Genomic DNA, 16,132 nt, shown 5'->3' with positions numbered 1-16,132 from the left:
ACTGTAGAGCCTCTAGCCCCGCTCAATATGCCTTAACCAACGATATTGTTCCACCTCCCACATATGCGATGACATCACCTGGTATAAACGTCTCTAGAGACATTATCTCTCTCATCATTACTCAATGCCTAGGTTTACCTCCAATGTACTCTCTTCTTACCATACCTTTGTCTGTACATTATGCCTTGAATATATGCTATCGTGCCCAGAAACCTGCTCCCTTTACTCTCTGTTGCGAACATCCCTAAGTTTGCTTTATTCACTGCTTTAGCACATTCTGTCAACCCGGATGTCTTAGCCATGTCTGAATCCTGGCTTAGGATAACCACGAAAACGCTGAAATTTCCATCCCTAACTATAACATTTTCCGCCAAGATAGAACTGCCAAAGGGGGCGGTGTTGCAATCTACTGCAGAGATAGCCTGCAGAGTTCTATCTTACTATCCAGGTCTGTACCAAAACAATTCGAGCTTCTACTTCTAAAAATGCACCTTTCCAGAAACAAGTCTCTCAACGTTGTTGCTTGCTATAGACCACCCTCTGCCCCCAGCTGTGCCCTGGAAACCATATGTGAATTGATTGCCCCCCTCTATCTTCTGAGCTCGTACTGCTAGATTACCTAAACTGGGACATGCTTAAAACCTGTTGGGGCTAGGGGGCAGTATTTGCACGGCCGGATAAAAAACATACCCGATTTAAACTGGTTACTACTCTTGCCCAGAAACGAGAATATGCATATAATTAGTAGATTTGGATAGAAAACACTCTAAAGTTTCTAAAACTGTTTGAATGGTGTCTGTGAGTATAACAGAACTCATATGGCAGGCCAAAACCTGAGAAGATTCCATACAGGAAGTGCCCTGTCTGACAATTTGTTCTCCTTCTGTGGCATCTCTATCAAAAATACAGCATCTCTGCTGTAACGTGACATTTTCTAAGGCTTCCATTGGCTCTCAGAAGGCGCCAGAAAGTGTAATGGGGTGTCTGCAGTCTCTGGGCGAAGTACAGCAGCTCTGTTTGTGAGTAGTCAGGCTGGGAACATTGACACTGGAGATGCGCGTTCATGAGAATTCTCAATTTTTTCTTTCAGCCTTTGAATGAATACAACGTCGCCCGGTTGGAATATTATCGCTATTTTACGAGAAAAATCGCATAAAAATTGATTTTAAACAGCGTTTGACATGCTTCGAAGTACTTTGATGGAATATTTTGCAATTTTTTGTCACGAAATGCGCTCGCGCGTCACCCTTCGGATACTGACCTGAACGCACAAACAAAATGGAGGTATTTCAATATAACTATGGATTATTTGGAACCAAAACAACAATTGTTGTTGAAGTAGAAGTCCTGGGAGTGCATTCTGACAAAGAACAGCAAAGGTAATCCAATTTTTCTTATAGTAAATCTGAGTTTGGTGAGGGCCAAACTTGGTGGGTGTCAAATTAGCTAGCCGTGATGGCCGGGATATCTACTCAGAATATCTATCTTAAAATCTGACACCGCGATTGCATAAAGGAGTTCTGTATCTATAATTCTTAAATTAATTGTTATGTATTTTGTGAACGTTAATCGTGGGTAATTTAGTAAATTCACCGGAAGTTTACGGTGGGTATGCTAGTTCTGAACATCACATGCTAATGTAAAAAGCTGGTTTTTGATATAAATATGAACTTGATTGAACAAAACATGCATGTATTGTATAACATAATGTCCTAGGACTGTCATCTGATGAAGATCATCAAAGGTTAGTGCTGAATTTAGCTGTGGTTTTGGTTTTTGTGACATATATGCTTGCTTTGAAAATGGCTGTGTGATTATTTTTGGCAGGGTACTCTCCTGACATAATCTAATGTTTTGCTTTCGCTGTAAAGCCTTTTTGAAATCGGACAATGTGGTTAGATTAACGAGAGTCTTGTCTTTAAAATGGTGTAAAATAGTCATATGTTTGAGAAATTGAAGTTATAGCATTTTTGTGGTATTTGTATTTCGCAAACGTCCCACCTTGCCCAGGGAGGTTAACACCCCGGCCATCCTACAATCTAAGCTTGATGCCCTCAATCACACACAAATTATCTATGAACCTACCAGGTACAACCCCAAATCCGTAAACACAGGCACCCTCATAGATATCATCCTAACTAACTCACCCTCCAAATACACCTCTGCTGTTTTAAACCAAGATCTCAGCGTTCACTGCCTCATTGCCTGCATCCGTAATGGGTTAGCGGTCAAACGACCACCCCTCATTACTGTCAAACGCTCCCTAAAACACTTCAGCGAACAGGTCTTTCTAATCGACCTGGCCCGGGTATCCTGGAATGACATTGACCTCATCCCGTCAGTAGAGGATGCCTGGTTATTCTTTAAAAGTGCCTTCCTCACCATCTTAAATAAGCTTGCTCTGTTCAAAAAATTTAGAACCAGGAATATATATAGCCCTTGGTTCACTCCAGACCTGTCTGCCCTTGACCAGCAAAAAAACATCCTGTGGCGTTCTGCATTAGCATCGAATAGCCCCTGTGATATGCAACTTTTCATGGAAGTTAGGAACCAATATACACAGGCAGTTAGGAAAGCTAAGGCTAGCTTTTTCAAACAGAAATTTGCATCCTGTAGTACAAACTCCAAAAGGTTCTGGGACACTGTAAAGTCCATGGAGAATAAGAACACCTCCTCCCTGCTGCCCACTGCACTCAGGCTAGGAAACACTGTCACTACCGATAAATCCACAATAATTGAGAATTTCAATAAGCATTTTTCTACGGCTGGCCATGCTTTCCACCTGGTTACCCCTACCCCGGTCAACAGCCCTGCGCTCCCCACAGCAACTCGCCCAAACCTCCCCCACTTCTCCTTCAGCCAAATCCAGATAGCTGATGTTCTGAAAGAGCTGCAAAATCTGGACCCCGACAAATCAGCCGGGCCAGACAATCTGGACACTCTCTTTCTAAAATGATCTGCCGAAATTCTTGCAACCCCTATTACTAGCCTGTTCAACCTCTCTTCGTATCATCTGAGATTCTCATAGATTGGAAAGCTGCCGCGGTAATCCCTCTCTTCAAAGGGGAAGACACTCTAGACCCAAACTGCTACAGACCTATATCTATTTTACCCTGCCTTTCTAAGGTCTTTGAAGTTAACAAACAGATTACCGACGATTTCGAATCTCACCGAACCTTCTCCGTTATGCAATCTGGTTTCAGAGTTGGTCATGGGTGCACCTCAGCCATGCTCAAGGTCTTAACCGCCATCGATAAGAGACATTACTGTGCAGCCGTATTCATCGACCTGGCTAAGGCTTTCGACTCTGTCAATCACAACATTCTTATTGTCAGCCTCAACAGCCTTGGTTTCTCAAATGATTGCCTCGCTTGGTTCACTAACTACTTCTCCGATAGAGTTCAGTATGTCAAATCGAAGGGCCTGTTGTCCGGACCTCTGGCAGTCTCTATGGGGGTGCCAAAGGGTTCAATTCGCTGGCTGACTCTCTTCACTGTATACATCAATGATGTTGCTCTCGCTGCTGGTGATTCTTTGATCCACCTCTACGCAAACGACACCATTCTGTATACCTCTGGCCCTTCTTTGGACACTGTGTTAACTAACCTCCAGATGAGCTTCAATGCCTTACAACTCTCCTTCCGTGGCCTCCAATTGCTCTTAAATGCAAGTAAAACTAAATGCATGCACTTCAACCGATCGCTGCCCGCACCTGCCCGTCTGTCCAGCATCACTACTCTGGACGGTTCTGACTTAGAATATGTGGACAACTACAAATACCTAGGTGTCTGGTTAGACTGTAAACTCTCCTTCCAGACTCACATTAAACATCTCCAATCCAAAATTAAATCTAGAAATCGGCTTCCTATTTCGCAACTAAGCATCCTTCACTCATGCTGCCAAACATACCCTCGCAAAACTGACCATCCTACCGATACTCGACTTCGGTGATGTCATTTACAAAATAGCCTCCAACACTCTACTCAACAAATTGGATGCAGTCTATCACAGTGCCATCTGTTTTGTCACCAAAGCCCCATATACTACCCACCACTGTGACCTGTATGCTCTCATTGGCTGGCCCTCGCTTCATACTCGTCGCCAAACCCACTGGCTCCAGGTCATCTACAAGTCTCTGCTAGGTAAAGCCCCGCCTTATCTCAGCTCACTGGTCACCATAGCAGCACCAACCCGTAGCACGCGCTCCAGCAGGTATATCTCACTGGTCACCCCCAAAGCCAATTCTTCCTTTGGCCGCCTTTCCTTCCAGTTCTCTGCTGCCAATGACTGTAACGAACTGCAAAAATCTCTGAAGCTGGAGACTCTTACCTCCCTCACTAGCTTTAAGCACCAGCTGTCAGAGCAGCTCACAGATCACTGCACCTGTACATAGCTCATCTGTAAATAGCCCGTCCAATCTACCTCATCCCCATCCTGTATTTATTTATTTATTTGTCTTTGTCCTTTGCACCCCAGTATCTCAACTTGCACATTCATCCTCTGCACATCCTACCATTCCAGTGTTTAATTGCTATTTTGTAATTACTCAATAGGCATCTCTTATCCTACCTCATTTGCACATGCTGTATATAGATTTTCCCACTGTATTATTGATTGTATGTTTGTTTATTCCGTGTGTAACTCTATGTTGTTGTATGTGTCAAACTGCTTTGCTTTATCTTGGCCAGGTCGCAGTTGCAAATGAGAACTTGTTCTCAACTAGCCTACCTGGTTAAATAAAGGTGAAATAAATAAAAATAAATCATTTAAATAGATCCCCACTTTGGTTTATTCTATCTTATTATCCAGGTATCCCTTGGGAAAGAGGTGTTATGACCTTAATAGGACTTCCTGGTTAAAATAAGGTTTAATCATGATTTCTATATTGTACTCATATACTGTAGTCATTGAGGCAATGAACATCTTTTACTCTTGCTATGAGGTCATCAATCTATTTCTACATGCTTTTCCAATTATGTTCCTTGTAGAAGTTGTGTTTATAGTATTTGACTACATGCTTTTTCTTTCAACGTATTCCATAAAATGTCAATATAAACTACATGCCAATCAGACCATGATAAATAATTCAATTAGATATGGCTATGAAATGGCAATGATCAATGTGAAGGATAGCATGTAAAAACAGAAAATTGAAGCGTAGGCTATTCATGATATACACTGCTCAAAAAAATATAGGGAACACTTAAACAACACAATGTAACTCCAAGTCAATCACACTTCTGTGAAATTAAACTGTCCACTTAGGAAGCAACACTGATTGACAATAAATTTCACCTGCTGTTGTGCAAATGGAATAGACAACAGGTGGAAATTATAGGCAATTAGCAAGACACCCCCAATAAAGGAGTGGTTCTGCAGGTGGGGACCACAGACCACTTCTCAGTTCCTATGCTTCCTGGCTGATGTTTTGGTCACTTTTGAATGCTGGCGGTGCTTTCACTCTAGTGGTAGCATGAGACGGAGTCTACAACCCACACAAGTGGCTCAGGTAGTGCAGCTCATCCAGGATGGCACATCAATGCGAGCTGTGGCAAGAAGGTTTGCTGTGTCTGTCAGCGTAGTGTCCAGAGCATGGAGGCGCTACCAGGAGACAAGCCAGTACATCAGGAGACGTGGAGGAGGCCGTAGGAGGGCAACAACCCAGCAGCAGGACCGCTACCTCCGCCTTTGTGCAAGGAGGAGCAGGTGGAGCACTGCCAGAGCCCTGCAAAATGACCTCCAGCAGGCCACAAATGTGCATGTGTCTGCTCAAACGGTCAGAAACAGACTCCATGAGGGTGGTATGAGGGCCCGACGTCCCCAGGTGGGGGTTGTGCTTACAGCCCAACACCGTGCAGGATGTTTGGCATTTGCCAGAGAACACCAAGATTGGCAAATTCGCCACTGGCGCCCTGTGCTCTTCACAGATGAAAGCAGGTTCACACTGAGCACGTGACAGACATGACAGAGTCTGGAGACGCCGTGGAGAATGTTCTGCTGCCTGCAACATCCTCCAGCATGACCGGTTTGGCGGTGGGTCAGTCATGGTGTGGGGTGGCATTTTTTGGGGGGCCGCACAGCCCTCCATGTGCTCGCCAGAGATAGCCTGACTGCCATTAGGTACCGAGATGAGATCCTCAGACCCCTTGTGAGACCATATGCTGGTGCGGTAGGCCCTGGGTTCCTCCTAATGCAAGACAATGCTAGACCTCATGTGGCTGGAGTGTGTCAGCAGTTCCTGCAAGAGGAAGGCATTGATGCTATGGACTGGCCCACCCGTTGCCCAGACCTGAATCCAATTGAGCACATCTGGGACATCATGTCTCGCTCCATCCACCAACGCCACGTTGCACCACAGACTGTCCAGGAGTTGGCGGATGCTTTAGTCCAGGTCTGGGAGGAGATCCCTCAGGAGACCATCCGCCACCTCATCAGGAGCATGCCCAGGCATTGTAGGGAGGTCATACAGGCACGTGGAGGCCACACACACTACTGAGCCTCATTTTGACTTGTTTTAAGGACATTACATCAAAGTTGGATCAGCCTGTAGTGTGGTTTTCCACTTTAATTTTGAGTGTGACTCCAAATCCAGACCTCCATGGGTTGATAAATTGGATTTCCATTGATTCTTTTTGCGTGATTTTGTTGTCAGCACATTCAACTATGTAAAGAAAAAAGTATTTAATAAGATTATTTATTTCATTCAGATCTAGGATGTGTTGTTTAAGTGTTCCCTTTATTTTTTTGAGCAGTATACAATTCATTCGATTTTTAATGCAGTCTCAGCTATTTCTGTCAGCTCATGTCAACAATCATCAGATGTGTATATACACAATAGGTCTCACAACAGAGATACCAAAGTGTAGTGCTTATATGAGGGGCACTGTAATGTCATGTCAAAATGTTTTGATTGAAACACTTGCCCGTCAGCAGACCTGGAGATATGGCCGTGTCCAGCAAATCGTCACAGGAGCTCCAATCACATGACATCTGACCTTTCCGTTAACCTTGGAGTGGACATGTCTGGTCCTCTTGATGTCGGCAGTTATTTTTTCCAGGCAGACAGGAGAGGTGGTGGTGGTGGGAGATGACTTCTGTCGAGTTGTTTTGTTTCCCTGAGGGAGGGATGGGGGGATGGAGGGATGAAGAGGGGAGGGTTTATAAATGGACTTGCTGCATCAGTTATGGCTGTGGGCAGGTTACTGTGAACAGCAGAGGGGACAGTTCAGTTCTTCTGCGTTTCACTTTAATGTTCACACACTGAGATAATTAATGTTCCACCCTTTTGTTGCCCTCTCCATCCTCCGTTTGTTGTTCTCCAACATTAATAATCTTTGAACCGACAGAGAGGGAGTAAGGTGCCAAATGTGTTTATGTCGTGCTTTGTCTTAATCCTTTGTTGTTCTCGTTTTGAGAACAATGCCTCTGTGTAGGTTGGGCATGAGCTGTACCACACAGATTTGTATCATGGTTGTAGATGTAATCTTGCATTGTCTAATAGTACAAGTACAGAATTTAATAAAAGTGCTATTGTACGTGTATTAACCCTACGGCCTCTCCGTTTTGCTCTTTTTATCGTCAACATCTTACTTCTCCTCCTTCAAGTAATAGAGACCCACAATGGATTTCAAGAAAACTACAGTTGTCAGAGGAAGTCCTTTCTCTACGCAGGGAGTGCCGGGTGGAAATTAGACCACCACAACTACAGGGGAGAAAAATGAAAGGGGGTCTTCTCTGCCCTTAAAATAATTGCAAGCTCAACTGCAAATTGAAGGCTCTGATCTGTCTGGGCTGGTGAATAGGTCCTATTATTTTGTGTTCACACACACATACACACTGACAATGATCGCCCGTCACATCAAAATAATTATTGTTGTTGTGGATGGCTCTATTTAGACTCCAATCAGCCCCATAGGGGACATGAAAGCACCAGTGTTGAAAATAACATCAGATTATGTAATTGGTTCAGAAATATGTAAAGTATGGTCAATACAAACAGGCCATCATGTGGGAGATCTAAGGTAAGTCCCACATTGCATCCTATTCCCTACATAGTGCACTACTTTTGACCATAGCCTAGGGTGCCATTTGAGATGCAACCCAAGTATAAACAGCTATTGTTGGGGTCTGCAACAGGTCTACCAGTAGCTCGCAGCCCACCTATGAGTATCTTGGCAAACAATTCTGAAAGGAAATACATGTTTTACGTGTTCCACCGCAAACTTTCTTAAACAAATATCAGACACCACAAACTCCCGGCTACTAGCCAATCAAAGCCAAATTTACCTTTTCCCATCCCTGATTAGCCACACTTGGCTTATAAAGCCAAAAGTAACACAATATACACAATTAATTTACAGCAATATTGCCCCGTCTGTCTGTGTGGTACATGCGATTATTTATCACTTTGTTAAGCCAGCTAGCGATGCTAATGATAACCGTAATTGTTGGTAGACAGAAGGCATTTGCCAAAACTCTATTGAATATTAAGTAGAAAATATAGGTTTACCTGACTATATTATCATGATTATTTTTATTAATCGGGTGGGCATTTGTTTTGCAAACTCTGCCATCACATGTGCAGTAGCAGTACAGAAACATTGCTAGCCAAACACATTCCTCTCTTGCTAGTTGAATTACAAATGTCTTCATTTTCTGATGTGATTTAAGCATTGACGTGGACTCAAAGCATCGAATTTGGTTGTTTCTCTGTCAGAGGTGAAAATTTGGTTTTAGAGGTGGGGGGGAATAACTTTTTATTTGTATGCATTTTTTTTGTCGGATAAACACTCCAAAACAGCCTAATACACAATTGAATTTGATAAAAAATGAAATTAAAAAAAAATGATTTTAAAAAAACCTGTTATTTTGTTATTTATTAGTTTAATGACAGAAAACATGGACAGTTGAAGTCAGAAGAATACATACACCTTAGCCAAACACATTTAAACTCAGTTTTTCACAATTTCTGACATTTAATCCTAGTAAAAATTCCCTGTTTTAGGTCAGTTAGGATCACCACTTTATTTTAAGAATGTGAAATGTCAGAATAATAGTAGAGAGATGTCACGTCCTGACCAGTAAAAGAGGTTGTTTGTTATTGTAGTTTGGTCAGGGCGTGGCAGGGGGTGTTTGTTTAGAGTGTTTCGGGGTTTGTTGGGCTATGTTCTTGTTAGTCTATTTCTATGTTAGTTCTAGTATGTCTATTTCTATGTGGTGTTTATTGCGTTGACCTTCAATTGGAAGCAGCTGCTCCTCGTTGCTTCTAATTGAAGGTCCTATTTAAGAGGGGTGTTGTTTCTATGGGATTTGTGGGCAGTTGTTTCCTGTTTTGTGTTCGTGCACCTGACAGGACTGTTTAGTGTCGTTTGTTGTTTTTGTATACATGTTTCTTTCTTATTTCCTTCTTTAATAAAATAAGAAGATGAGTTTACACATCCGCTGCGTTTTGGTCAAGTCCCTACGACACCCATGAAAACAGAATTATTTATTTCAGCTTTTCTTTCTTTCATCACATTCCCAGTGGGTCAGAAGTTTACATACACTCAATTAGTATTTGGCAGCATTGCCTTTAAATTGTTTAACTTGGGTGAAACATTTAGGGTAGCCTTCCACAAGCTTCCCACAATAAGTTGAATTTCGGCCCATTCGTCCTGACAGAGCTGGTGGAGTCAGGTTTGTAGGCCTCCTTGCTCGCACATACTTTTTCAGTTCTGATCACAAGTTTTCTATAGGATTGAGGTCAGGGCTTTATGATGGCCACTCCAATCCCTTGACTTTGTTGTCCTTAAGCTATTTTGCTGCAACTTTGGAAGTATGCTTGGGGTCATTGTCCATTTGGAAGACCCAGTTGCGACCAAGCTTTAACTACCTGACTGATGTCTTGAGATGTTGCTTCAATATATCCACATAATTTTCCTTCTCATGTTGCCATCTATTTTGTGAAGTGCACCAGTCCCTCCTGCAGCAAAGCACCCCCACAACATGATGCTGCCACCCCTGTGCATCACGGTTGGGATGGTGTTTTTGGGCTTGCAAGCCGCCCCCTTTTTCCTCCAAACATAACGATGGTCATTATGGCCAAACAGTTCTATTTTTGTTTCATCAGACCAGAGGACATTTCTCCAAAAAGTACGATCTTTGTCCGCATGTGCAGTTGCAAACCGTAGTCTGACTTTTTTATGGCTGTTTTGGAGCAGTGGATTCTTCCTTGCTGAGCGGCCTTTCAGGTTATGTCGATATAGGACTCATTTTACTGTGGATACATACTGCTCAAAAAAATAAAGGGAACACTTAACCTGTTATGGCTAGGGGGCAGTATTTTCACGGACGGATAAAAAAACGTACCCGATTTAATCTGATTAGTACTCCTGCCCAGAAACTAGAATATGCATATAATTATTAGCTTTGGATAGAAAACACTCCAAAGTTTCTAAAACTGTTTGAATGGTGTCTGTGAGTATAACAGAACTCATTTGGCAGGCCAAAACCTGAGAAGATTCTGTACAGGAAGTACCCTGTCTGACCATTTCTTGGCCTTGTTGATTATCTCTATCAATTACAGGGGATCTCTGCAGTTACGTGACACTTTCTACGGCTCACATGGACTCTCAGAAGGCGGCAAAATGCTGAATCGTGGCTTTGCAGGCTCTGGCTGAAACAAAGTAGCGCGTTTGGATAGTGGCTGGTTACAGTACTGTGAGACTCAGGCTCGTGCCCGCGTCGACCGAAAGCTTTGTTTTCTTTCCTCTGTTTAGCTAAATGGAGATTCCCGGTCGGAATATTATCGCTTTTTTACGAGAAAAATGGCATAAAAATGGATTTTAAACAGCGGTTGACATGCTTCGAAGTACGGTAATGGAATATTTAGAAATCTTTTGTCACGAAGTGCGCCATGCTCGCGACCCTGATTTACCATTCGGATAGTGTCTGGAACGCACGAACAAAACGCCGCTATTTGGATATAACGATGGATTATTTTGGACCAAACCAACATTTGTTATTGAAGTAGCAGTCCTGGGAGTGCATTCTGACGAAGACAACAAAGGTAATCAAACTTTTGTAATAGTAAATCGGAGTTTGATCAGGGCTAAACTTGGTCGGTGTCTAAATGGCTAATCGTGATGGCTGGGCTATCTACTGAGAATATTGCAAAATGTGCTTTCACCGAAAAGCTATTTTAAAATCGGACATATCGAGTGTATAGAGGAGTTCTGTATCTATAATTCTTAAAATAATTGTTATGTTTTTTGTGAACGTTTATCATGAGTAATTTAGTAAATTCACCGGATGTTTGCGGGGGGTATGCTAGTTCTGAACGTCACATGCGAATGTAAAAAAGCTGGTTTTTGATATAAATATGAACTTGATTGAACAAAACATGCATGCATTGTATAACATAATGTCCTAGGGTTGTCATCTGATGAAGATCATCAAAGGTTAGTGCTGCATTTAGCTTTGGTTTTGTTTTTTGTGACATTATATGCTAGCTTGAAAAATGGGTGTCTGATTATTTCTGGCTGGGTACTCTGCTGACATAATCTAATGTTTTGCTTTCGCTGTAAAGCCTTTTTGAAATCGGACAGTGTGGTTAGATTAACGAGAGTCTTGTCTTTAAAATGCTGTAAAATAGTCATATGTTTGAAAAATGGAAGTTTTCGGATTTTAGAGGAATTTGTATTTCGTGCCACGCCCATCATTGGATATTGGAGCAGGTGTTCCGCTAGCGGAACGTCTAGATGTAAGAGGTATTAAACAAAACATCCTAGATCTGAATGAAAGAGATAATTTTATTAAATACTTTTTTCTTTACATAGTTGAATGTGCTGACAACAAAATCACACAAAAATAATCAATGGAAATCCAATTTATTTACCCATGGAGGTCTGGATTTGAAGTCACACTCAAAATTAAAGTGGAAAACCACACTACAGGCTGATCCAACTTTGATGTAATGTCCTTAAAACAAGTCAAAATGAGGCTCAGTAGTGTGTGTGACCTCCACGTGCCTGTATGACCTCCCTGGGCATGCTCCTGATGAGGTGGCGGATGGTCTCCTGAGGGATCTCCTCCCAGACCTGGAATAAAGCATCCGCCAATTCCTGGACAGTCTGTGGTGCAACGTGGCGTTGGTGGATGGAGCGAGACATGATGTCCCAGATGTGCTCAATTGGATTCAGGTCTGGGGAACGGGCGGGCCAGTCCATAGCATCAATGCCTTCCTCTTGCAGGAACTGCTGACACTCCAGCCACATGAGGTCTAGCATTGTCTTGCATTTGGAGGAACCCAGGGCCAACCACACCAGCATATGGTCTCACAAGGGGTCTGAGGATCTCATCTCGGTACCTAATGGCAGTCAGGCTACCTCTGGCGAGCACATGAAGGTCTGTGCGGCCCCCCAAAAAATGCCACCCCACACCATGACTGACCCACTGCCAAACCGGTCATGCTGGAGGATGTTGCATCCAGCAGAACGTTCTCCACGGTGTCTCCAGACTCTATCACGTCTGTCACATGTGCTCAGTGTGAACCTGCTTTCATCTGTGAAGAGCACAGGGCCAGTGGCGAATTTGCCAATCTTGGTGTTCTCTGGCAAATGCCAAACATCCTGCACGGTGTTGGCCTGTAAGCACAAACACCACCTGTGGACGTCGGGCCCTCATACCACCCTCATGGAGTCTGTTTCTGACCGTTTGAGCAGACACATGCACATTTGTGGCCTGCTGGAGGTCATTTTGCAGGGCTCTGGCAGTGCTTCTCCTGCTCCTCCTTGCACAAAGGCGGAGGTAGCGGTCCTGCTGCTGGGTTGTTGCCCTCCTACGGCCTCCTCCACGTCTCCTGATGTACTGGCCTGTCTCCTGGTAGCGCCTCCATGCTCTGGACACTACGCTGACAGACACAGCAAACCTTGCCACAGCTCGCATTGATGTGCCATCCTGGATGAGCTGCACTACCTGAGCCACTTGTGTGGGTTGTAGACTCCGTCTCATGCTACCACTAGACTGAAAGCACCGGCAGCATTCAAAAGTGACCAAAACATCAGCCAGGAAGCATAGGAACTGAGAAGTGGTCTCTGGTCACCACCTGCAGAACCACTCCTTTATTGGGGGTGTCTTGCTAATTGCCTATAATTTCCATCTGTTGTCTATTCCATTTGCACAACAGCATGTGAAATTTATTGTCAATCAGTGTTGCTTCCTAAGTGGACAGTTTGATTTCACAGAAGTGTGATTGACTTGGAGTTACAATGTGTTGTTTAACCCCTGGTCGGGCTCCGTCCCGTAAAATCCTATCACCATTAGCATAACGAAATTTAATATATATATTTTTTCAAATATAGGACTATGTTATATCGTTTTATAGATACACCTCTCCTGAATCGAACCACGTTGTCCGATTTCAAAAAAGGCTTTACAGCAAAAGCAAAACATTAGATTATGTTAGAGGAGTATATCGTAAAAGTAGCCACATAGCCATTTTCCGACCAACCACATGCATCACAAATAACCAAAAAACAGCTAAATGCAGCACTAACCTTTGACAATCTTCATCAGATGACACCCCTAGGACATCATGTTACACAATACATGCATTCTTTTGTTCGATAAAGTTCATATTTATATATAAAAACAGCATTTTACATCGGCGCGTAACGTTGACTAACTATTTTCCCTCAAATGCATCCGGTGAAACAGCGCTACAATTTACTAAATTACTATTCAAAAACATTTTTAAAATGTAATATTGTCATTCTCAGATTTATAGATGAATCTCTTGTAATGCTAGATTTAAAAATAACTTTACTGGGTAATCACACTTTGCGATAAAAGGGGATGCGATACTCACAAAAATAGGCTACCGTTACAGGTCAGCGCCATCTTAGAACAATCGCATATCAAATCTAGTCTTGTATACTATTGTCAATAATCCCTTACCTTTGGTTGTCTTCATCAGAAAGCACTTCCAGGAATCCCAGGTCCACAACAAATGTATTTTCGTTCGAAAAAATTTATCCTTTATGTCTTCATATTTTTTTTATTTAGGTTCGTTCAAACATGTCAAACGTTGTATAACATAAATCTTTAGGGCCTTTTTCAACCAGAGCTCCAATAAGATTCAAGGGGTATGATTGCATTGTCTTTCAAAACGTAGCCAGGGGCGCCGGCGTCATAATGGTGATGGCCCTCCTCATGTGACCAATTTCCACAGCGTCTCATTCATTCAGTTTTCACAGTAGAAGGCTCAAATCACTTTGTAAAGACTGGGGACATCTAGTGGAAGCAATAGGAAGTGCTCAATGAACCATTGCTCACTGTGTGAATTACAGGCAAAGTTGTGAAGTTGAGTCCGCAATTCAGAATTCCACATCATGTTAAGATCGGTCTCGGGGTTTTGACTGCCATATGAGTTCTGTTATACTCACAGACACCATTCAAACAGTTTTAGAAACGTTAGGGTGTTTTCTATCCACAAGTATTAATTATATGCATATCCTAGCTTCTGAGTTTGAGTAGGAGGCCATTTAAAATGGGCACGAATTTTTTTCAAAAATCGCTGTAGCGCTCCCTATCCTAGGCGAACGTCAAGAGGTTAAGTGTTCCCTTTATTTTTTTGAGCAGTGTAGATACTTCTGAACCTGTTTCCTCCAGCATGTTCACAAGCTGCTTTGCTGTTGTTCTGGGATTGATTTTGTCACGCCCTGACCTGAAAGAGACGTTTTTCTCTGTTTGGTTAGGTCAGAGTGTGACATGGGGTGGGCATTCTATGTTTTCTATTTCTTTGTGTTTAGCCGAGTCCTCCAGTCCGGAGCCTCCGGTGACGGTCCCCCAGTCCGGAGCCTCCGGCGACGGTCCCCCAGTCCGGAGCCTCCGGCGGGGGTCTGCAGTCCAGAGCCTCTGGCGATGATCCGTGGTCCAGTTCCTCCGACGACGATCCATGCTCCGGTAATACAAAAGGGGAGGGATCAGCTGGCGGAGCGGGGCCTACGCCCCGAACCGGAGCCGCCACCATGGGTAGATGCCCACACGGACCCTCCCCTATAGGTTCAGGTTTGCGGAGTCCGCACCTTTGGGGGGGGTACTGTCACGCCCTGACCTGAGAGAGCCATTTCTCTCTGTTTGGTTAGGTCAGGGTGTGACATGGGGAGGGCATTCTGTTTTCTATTTCTTTGCGTTTAGCCAAGTATGGTTCCTAATCAGAGGCAGCTGTCTATCGTTGTCTCTGATTGGGAATCATACTTAGGCAGCCTTTTCCCCACCTGTGTTTGTGGGTAATTATTATTTCTGTGAGTGTTTTGGTGTGTGCCACAGTTGCGTCACGTTTATTTATTTTTACCTGTTTATTGTTTTGTTCAGTTATCTTCAAATAAAGAATGTGGAATTACCGGCACGCTGCGCCTTGGCTGATTTATGACAGGGAGTTCGAGGACAGTGAACGTGACAGATTTGCACTTTTCGCACCAAAGTACGTTCATCTCTAAGAGACAGAACGCGTCTCCTTCCTGAGTGGTATGATGGCTGCCTGTTCCCATGGTGTTAATACTTGCGTACTATTGTTTGTACAGATGAACGTGGTACCTTCAGGCGTTTGGAAAATTGCTCCCAAGGATGAACCAGACTTGTGCAGGTCTACAATTATTTTTATGAAGTCTTGGCTGATTTCTTTTGATTTTCCCATGATGTCAAGCAAAGAGGCACTGAGTTTGAAGGTAGGCCTTGAAATACATCCACAGGTACACCTCCAATTGACTCAAATGATGTCAATTAGCCTATCAGAAGCTTCTAAAGCCACGACATCATTTTCAGGAATTTCCCTAGCTGTTTAAAGTCACAGTCAACTTAGTGTATGTAAACTTCTGACCCACTGGAATTCTGATACAGTGAATTATAAGTGAAATAATCTGTCTGTAAACAATTGTTGGAAAAATTACTTGTCATGCACAAAGTAGATGTCCTAACCGCCTTGACAAAACTATAGTTCGTTAACAAGAAATTTGTGGAGTGGTTGAAAACAAGTTTTAATGACTCCAACCTAAGTGTATTGTAAACTTCCGACTTCAATGGTATCTTGTGTAGCAAGGAGTTGGCTTTTCATAGCCGAGCCTTCAGAGTTAGAGACAGCAGGTGCCGTAGA

Source organism: Salmo salar, chromosome ssa04 (genome assembly GCF_905237065.1).
Source record: "Salmo salar chromosome ssa04, Ssal_v3.1, whole genome shotgun sequence".
Lineage (NCBI taxonomy): Eukaryota > Metazoa > Chordata > Actinopteri > Salmoniformes > Salmonidae > Salmo > Salmo salar.
The sequence above is the reverse complement of the archived record's forward strand: the minus strand, read 5'-3'. Positions refer to the sequence as shown.